We start from the raw sequence: 8,700 nt of genomic DNA on the forward strand, positions 1-8,700 counted from the left end.
GCTTTACACCGTGCCTGTCTAGTACCAAATCATATGTTGTTTTTAAATGCAACCATCTTCCAAACCACCTGTTTCGGATTGGCCACTTCTAAAAAACTAAATTCGCCTACTGTGCCGGATCTGGGTGCTTACCCAAATTGGAATAATCACACATATCTGTCCCTTCCTGCTTTGCAGTTATTAGTTTTTAATTCATCTTTCAATATTTCGAAATTTAATAGTGAGGGATGGTTAATTTGGCAAAGCAGTTCTGATTCCTGTCAACGTCGTTTTCTAGGACTGAAACCGGGGTATACTCAAGATCGCGTGGACCCCCGGTTTGAGTCGTCACATACAGTGACTACATACTCTGTGGGGAAATTATGTCAGTCCTGGCTGCGACATTCCACCTTGGCATCTGTCAAAGTTCATTTATCAAGGTTACATGACAAAATAGATTTGAATGATTTTGTTGGGGGTCCTGTGGGTGGCAGTTCCAAGAGATGGGCGTATGCTATTTACAACGAAGTATGGAAACTGTCGCAAATTGAGGCAGCTTCAAGATTGAGAGCTATTGATCAGGCTAATATGGAAAAAGTATTAGCAGTTATTGATAACAGCATTAACACTCTTTCTTCTCGCATTTATACATTAGATAATATTGTTTTTTCAATTGTGGATATTGTGCAGGATGATATGTCTGTGTTGTATCATGGTCAGAACCAGTTGCGTTCTGTTATGCAGTTTGCATGGACATTACAAACATTGAAGGCAGGGAAGGTCCCTTGGGACTATCTGAATACAACATCGTTATTTCTTCCCTTTAACCTTACTGACAAACAGCAGTTCATGTCCATGAAGGATGCTACATATTCCTTCCTCCATATTGAGAAATTGGAGCCGTTACCTTTCTCTGTAGCGGAAGTCGACTCCGCTGTGTGGCTCTTACACGGATTGATAACTCTACCGTTTGCACTTTTTAAGTTTACCTCTTGTATGAAACACTATGCTCTGGGTAGATATGAACAGCTGGGTACCGCTTTCATACATGAAGTCTGGTCCCTCCCCTTTACGTATAGATGTACAAGGGACGGTACTGAGGTTTATCTGAAGGGTGAAGAATGTACAACGTCACCTGATCATTCTGTTGTATGTAGGCACATTCAATTGCACGGTGCTTGTAATGTACACGCTCCGAATTTGGCCTGCGTCCTCAAAGGTATCCCGGTACCAGTGATTACGCCATCTTTCACGCTGCTTGCAAACGGTAGTTATTTAATTTTAAACAATGAAGCTTGCTGCGGGATGTTAGTAGGGATCCCGTATATAGTAACTGTAACACAGAGGGTTGTCTGCTGAAATAACGTCCTGTTTCCACCCCCGCATGGGAGGCTGGATGCTTCCATCTGGCCTTCGATTCCAACCTTGAAAGCAGAGTTCAACAAGATGAGCAGAATAAGAGCGCTATTGTCCCAAAAGGAGGTGCCATTGACTTCCTCCTGGGAAACATTTGTCCTTCACGTAGCAAATACGCGCACCGAGGTACAGGCGCTTTTGAATACTGACCTCCCCCTGCATTTTGGAGCTTTGATCCAAACAATTTTCAATGCCTCGTCCACGACTGGCCTGGCTCATTTTTTTAAACTTGTGGGCTCGGGCCTCGTGACCTCTTTCCAAACTATTTTTGGTGTGATTCCGGCATTTTTTCATTCTATTTTCTCCAGCGTCTTTGGAGGTGTCCCGTTAATTCTGGCTCTAGTGGCAGGTGTGCTACTTTTACTTTTCATCTTGCGGAATGGCTGCTCTTTCTGTGCCACACGTCAGCCTGTCCCGTCTGCAGCTTCTTCGTGACAGGATGCTTGATTACTATGGTGTCCTGCCGTTGGCGACTTTGAGCCTGGCATATGGATTATCCTTCCGGTATTCCTACTTCACCTGCGTGCAACCTGTCTTCCACTGCCTAGATTGTCCCTTTGAATGGCCTATGGATTTGTGCTTATCCAACATGGTGTCTCCGGACCCAGATTATGATCGACTGATGAGGCCCTTAGTGTCTCACGAGTCTGCCTGTTCTGGTGTTCGGATTATGGCCTGCGGTGCGGCGCATGGTATCCTGGGTAATTGGGACATCGTGAGAGCGGCATATGACTTCTTGGATATGAGTTATTTGGAAGTACACGCTGGTTGCCCTCTGATGGTGCTAGAGGCTCCGCTAATAGAAGAACACGTATGTTCCTTTTCTTTACTTAACTGGATGGCTGAAACCTTCAGTGGCCGTGCCAATGATTTTCTGCTGGAAGCAGTGGCCACATATGCTGCATATACTTTCATGGATTGAGTGAACTATCGTCCGCTGTGTTTTCCTCACGTGTCTTGAACTGTCCCTGTACGTCTGCACTTCTGCCCGGTGAGGCGTTTTTTCATTTTTTCACCCCCCACGGCACGTTTGAGGTTTTTTGTTTTTTCTTTCCATTTTTGGTTTTTTCCTGTTCGGACTTTGCCTGAACTGATCAATGTTTTTTAAATTGGATACGCCTTGTTCTGCTCTGTCGCGCTTGAACTCTGCGTTCTCTCTTTTCTTGCATACTAAGTAGTGCTTCGATCAAGGGGGCATGTAGTAAGGACTCCCTTAATACGTACATACATTGTTAAGTTAGCATAACCACGTCAGAAGTTAGAAAGCCATCTTGCTGCTTTTGCACACGACACTGCGTTCACATGTTATTGCTTAAACGAACTGCTGACTCGAGTTTTGCCTTACACGAGAGCAATCTGTTGTTACCATCCCGAGCTCTGCGAAGCGACCTTGGTCTGCACACGATGTGACAAACAGTCTGAGTTGTTAGACAATGCATGTTTTCCACTCTAGGTTGATCGACCCACTATTTAGTCATAACACACGAGCAGCTGCACATACCTGAAAGTTGGTGCTTTTAATATCACGGACATCATGTTTATTATTCAGACCGAAGACGAGCCTTCCTGCGAGAAGACTCCTGATGCTCCTGTGATGTGATTTCACTAAGCTGATCTTTGAGGTATGGGGTCCCCTATTCAAGCCTAAGAGACCTTCTGTTAGTCTAATAATAATATTAGCTTCTTAGTAAAGGGAAGGTGGTAGTATCCACTGTCATTATAACATGATCACCCCTTTTATATTCTATGGAATTGTAACTATGTTGATGGTTTTGATTTTAATCATTTGTCTGCTTTTATTAGCCAAAGTACTGCATATTAGGACACGTGGTCTATAAAAATAAACTCTTTTTATTTTCACCGTGTCTCTGTTGATTCTTGTTGTGGACTGATGTGAGAATAATATACGAACAGGTATTTCCGATTCCCACCATTCCTGAGTATGTACTGAGTCGCTTGTTCTGGGTTGTCTTTTCATTGGGACCGCCGAGCTAAATCTCGGATAACGAATGGGACACTTATGCTAGCCGGATACTGGGTTCTGGGTTCTGAGGTGAGTTTCTGGTACACCACAACTCACTGAGGTCCTGGGGTTCTACGCATAGTTCTGTGTATAAGCAGAATCCCTGCAACAATGTATCCTTCACTGCTGATCTCAGGGAGTTATTTTCCCTTTAGCTTTTGTTGGGCTCTGTGAGAGATCCCGCGCCTCTCCTGCCTGCTGGCCCTCACTCCCTTCTCTTTGGGTGACTTCCAGCCCTGATTCTATGTCCTTCCTTGCCCCTTTCTACCCATATTGTACGGTTTCGGTCATGCTCGTGGTGAGGGTCCACATCGTCCGCTGGGTCCTGCATGGAGAGGATTCCACTGTCACTCTTGTTTCGCTGTGGTTGTTCCTCCTGGAGTTCGCCTCTTCCGTGAGTGTGTGTTTGTGAGTGTGTGTTTGTGAGTATGGTGCGACTATAGGAGTCCTCGCTTAGACCCTTCCGCTCTTATGAGGCTCCGGAAATCCTTCGCTCTCACTCCTGGAAATTGTAATTTTCTTTCTGATGACACTCATGAGTGTATGTGGGGGTCAGATATGGTTACAAAGGGGGGCCCTGGGTACCCCACAAAGGAGTGTGAAGAAAGAAGACAGACACGCAAAGTGAGGGAACCTTTGCCATACCCCAAGGGGGAGTGTAAAGGAGGGAGATAGACCTCGACAAGGAGGGACCCCCGGGGACCCCCACAAGAGTGTAAAGGAGGGAGATAGACCACGACAAGGAGGGACCCCCGGGGACCCCCACAAGAGAGTAAAGGAGGGAGATAGACCTCGACAAGGAGGGACCCCCGGGGACCCCCACAAGAGAGTAAAGGAGGGAGATAAACCACGACAAGGAGGGACCCCCGGGGACCCCCACAAGAGAGTAAAGGAGGGAGATAGACCTCGACAAGGAGGGACCCCCGGGGACCCTCACAAGAAAGTAAAGGAGGGAGATAGACCTCGACAAGGAGGGACCCCCGGGGACCCCCACAAGAGAGTAAAGGAGGGAGATAAACCACGACAAGGAGGGACCCCCAAAAGAGAGTGAAGGAGGGAGATATACCTCGACAAGGAGGGACCCCTGGTGACCCCCACAAGAGAGTAAAGGAGGGAGATAGGCCTCGACAAGGAGGGACCCCCGGTGACCCCCACAAGAGTGTAAAGGAGGGAGATAGACCGCGACAAGGAGGGACCCCTACAAGAGAGTAAAGGAGGGAGATAGACCTCGACAAGGAGGGACCCCCGGGGACCCCTACAAGAGTGTAAAGGAGGAAGATAGACCTCGACAAGGAGGGACCCCTGGGGACCGCCACAACAGAGTAAAGGAGGGAGATAAACCACGACAAGGAAGGACCCCTGGGGACCCCCACAAGAGAGTTAAGGAGGGAGATAGACCTTGACAAGGAGGGACCCCCGGGAACCCCAAAAGAGAGTAAAGGAGGGAGATAGACCTCGGCAAGGAGGGACCCCCGGGGATCCCCACAAGAGAGTAAAGGAGGGAGATGGACCTGGACAAGGAGGGACCCCTGGGGACCCCAAAAGTGTGTAAACGAGGGAGATAAACCACGACAAGGAGGGACCCCAGGTGACACCCACAAGAGAGTAAAGGAGGGAGATAGACCACGACAAGGAGGGACCCCTGGGGACCCCCACAAGAGAGTAAAGGAGGGAAATAAACCACGACAAGGAGGGACCCCTGGTGACCCCCACAAGAAAGTAAAGGAGGGAGATAGACCTTGACAAGGTGGGACCCCCAGGGACCCCCACAAGAAAGTAAAGGAGGGAGATAGACCTCGACAAGGAGGGACCCCCGGGGACCCCCACAAGAGAGTAAAGGAGGGAGATAAACCACGACAAGGAGGGACCCCCAAAAGAGAGTGAAGGAGGGAGATATACCTCGACAAGGAGGGACCCCTGGTGACCCCCACAAGAGAGTAAAGGAGGGAGATAGGCCTCGACAAGGAGGGACCCCCGGTGACCCCCACAAGAGAGTAAAGGAGGGAGATAGACCGCGACAAGGAGGGACCCCTACAAGAGAGTAAAGGAGGGAGATAGACCTCGACAAGGAGGGACCCCCGGGGACCCCTACAAGAGTGTAAAGGAGGAAGATAGACCTCGACAAGGAGGGACCCCTGGGGACCGCCACAACAGAGTAAAGGAGGGAGATAAACCACGACAAGGAAGGACCCCTGGGGACCCCCACAAGAGAGTTAAGGAGGGAGATAGACCTTGACAAGGAGGGACCCCCGGGAACCCCAAAAGAGAGTAAAGGAGGGAGATAGACCTCGGCAAGGAGGGACCCCCGGGGATCCCCACAAGAGAGTAAAGGAGGGAGATGGACCTGGACAAGGAGGGACCCCTGGGGACCCCAAAAGTGTGTAAACGAGGGAGATAAACCACGACAAGGAGGGACCCCAGGTGACACCCACAAGAGAGTAAAGGAGGGAGATAGACCACGACAAGGAGGGACCCCTGGGGACCCCCACAAGAGAGTAAAGGAGGGAAATAAACCACGACAAGGAGGGACCCCTGGTGACCCCCACAAGAAAGTAAAGGAGGGAGATAGACCTTGACAAGGTGGGACCCCCAGGGACCCCCACAAGAAAGTAAAGGAGGGAGATAGACCTCGACAAGGAGGGACCCCCGGGGACCCCCACAAGAGAGTAAAGGAGGGAGATAAACCACGACAAGGAGGGACCCCCAAAAGAGAGTGAAGGAAGGAGATATACCTCGACAAGGAGGGACCCCTGGTGACCCCCACAAGAGAGTAAAGGAGGGAGATAGGCCTCGACAAGGAGGGACCCCCGGTGACCCCCACAAGAGAGTAAAGGAGGGAGATAGACCGCGACAAGGAGGGACCCCTACAAGAGAGTAAAGGAGGGAGATAGACCTCGACAAGGAGGGACCCCCGGGGACCCCTACAAGAGTGTAAAGGAGGAAGATAGACCTCGACAAGGAGGGACCCCTGGGGACCGCCACAACAGAGTAAAGGAGGGAGATAAACCACGACAAGGAAGGACCCCTGGGGACCCCCACAAGAGAGTTAAGGAGGGAGATAGACCTTGACAAGGAGGGACCCCCGGGAACCCCAAAAGAGAGTAAAGGAGGGAGATAGACCTCGGCAAGGAGGGACCCCCGGGGATCCCCACAAGAGAGTAAAGGAGGGAGATGGACCTGGACAAGGAGGGACCCCTGGGGACCCCAAAAGTGTGTAAACGAGGGAGATAAACCACGACAAGGAGGGACCCCAGGTGACACCCACAAGAGAGTAAAGGAGGGAGATAGACCACGACAAGGAGGGACCCCTGGGGACCCCCACAAGAGAGTAAAGGAGGGAAATAAACCACGACAAGGAGGGACCCCTGGTGACCCCCACAAGAAAGTAAAGGAGGGAGATAGACCTTGACAAGGTGGGACCCCCAGGGACCCCCACAAGAGTGTAAAGGAGGGAGATAGACCTCGACAAGGAGGGACCCCTGGTGACCCCCACAAGAGAGTAAAGGAGGGAGATAGACCTCGACAAGGAGGGACCCCCGGTGACCCCCACAAGAGAGTAAAGGAGGGAGATAGACCTCAACAAGGAGGGACCCCTGGGGACCCCCACAAGAGAGTAAAGGAGGGAGATAGACCTCGACAAGGAGGGACCCCTGGGGACCCCCACAAGAGAGTAATGGAGGGAGATAGACCACGACAAGGAGGGACCCCTGGTGACCCCCACAAGAGAGCAAAGGAGGGAGAGAAACCACGACAAGGAGGGACCCCCGGGGACCCCCACAAGAGAGTAAAGGAGGGAGATAGACCTCGACAAGGAGGGACCCCTGGTGACCCCCACAAGAGAGTAAAGGAGGGAGATAGACCTCAACAAGCAGGGACCCCCGGTGACCCCCACAAGAGAGTAAAGGAGGGAGATAGACCTCAACAAGGAGGGACCCCTGGGGACCCCCACAAGAGAGTAAAGGAGGGAGATAGACCTCGACAAGGAGGGACCCCTGGGGACCCCCACAAGAGAGTAAAGTAGGGAGATAAACCACGACAAGGAGGGACCCCTGGTGACCCCCACAAGAAAGTAAAGGAGGGAGATAGACCTCGACAAGGAGGGACCCCCCGGGGCCCCAACAAGAGTGTAAAGGAGGGAGATAAACCACGACAAGGAGGGACCCCCGGGGACCCCCACAAGAGAGGGAGATAGACCTTGACAAGGAGGGACCCATGGGGACCCCCACAAGAGAGTAAAGGAGGGAGATAAACCACAACAAGGAGGGACCCCCACAAGAGAGTAAAGGAGGGAGATAAACCACGACAAGGAGGGACCCCTGGTGACCCCCACAAGAGAGTAAAGGAATGAGATAGACCCCGACAATGAGGGACCCCTGGTGACCCCCACAAGAGAGCAAAGGAGGGAGATAAACCACGACAAGGAGGGACCCCCGGTGATCCCCACAAGAGTGTAAAGGAAGAAGATAGACCTCGACAAGGAGGGACCCCTGGGGACCGCCACAACAGAGTAAAGGAGGGAGATAAACCACGACAAGGAAGGACCCCTGGGGACCCCCACAAGAGAGTTAAGGAGGGAGATAGACCTTGACAAGGAGGGACCCCCGGGAACCCCAAAAGAGAGTAAAGGAGGGAGATAGACCTCGGCAAGGAGGGACCCCCGGGGATCCCCACAAGAGAGTAAAGGAGGGAGATGGACCTGGACAAGGAGGGACCCCTGGGGACCCCAAAAGTGTGTAAACGAGGGAGATAAACCACGACAAGGAGGGACCCCAGGTGACACCCACAAGAGAGTAAAGGAGGGAGATAGACCACGACAAGGAGGGACCCCTGGGGACCCCCACAAGAGAGTAAAGGAGGGAAATAAACCACGACAAGGAGGGACCCCTGGTGACCCCCACAAGAAAGTAAAGGAGGGAGATAGACCTTGACAAGGTGGGACCCCCAGGGACCCCCACAAGAAAGTAAAGGAGGGAGATAGACCTCGACAAGGAGGGACCCCCGGGGACCCCCACAAGAGAGTAAAGGAGGGAGATAAACCACGACAAGGAGGGACCCCCAAAAGAGAGTGAAGGAGGGAGATATACCTCGACAAGGAGGGACCCCTGGTGACCCCCACAAGAGAGTAAAGGAGGGAGATAGGCCTCGACAAGGAGGGACCCCCGGTGACCCCCACAAGAGAGTAAAGGAGGGAGATAGACCGCGACAAGGAGGGACCCCTACAAGAGAGTAAAGGAGGGAGATAGACCTCGACAAGGAGGGACCCCCGGGGACCCCTACAAGAG

The sequence above is a fragment of the Triturus cristatus genome, chromosome 1_2 (assembly GCF_964204655.1).
Source record: "Triturus cristatus chromosome 1_2, aTriCri1.1, whole genome shotgun sequence".
NCBI lineage: Eukaryota > Metazoa > Chordata > Amphibia > Caudata > Salamandridae > Triturus > Triturus cristatus.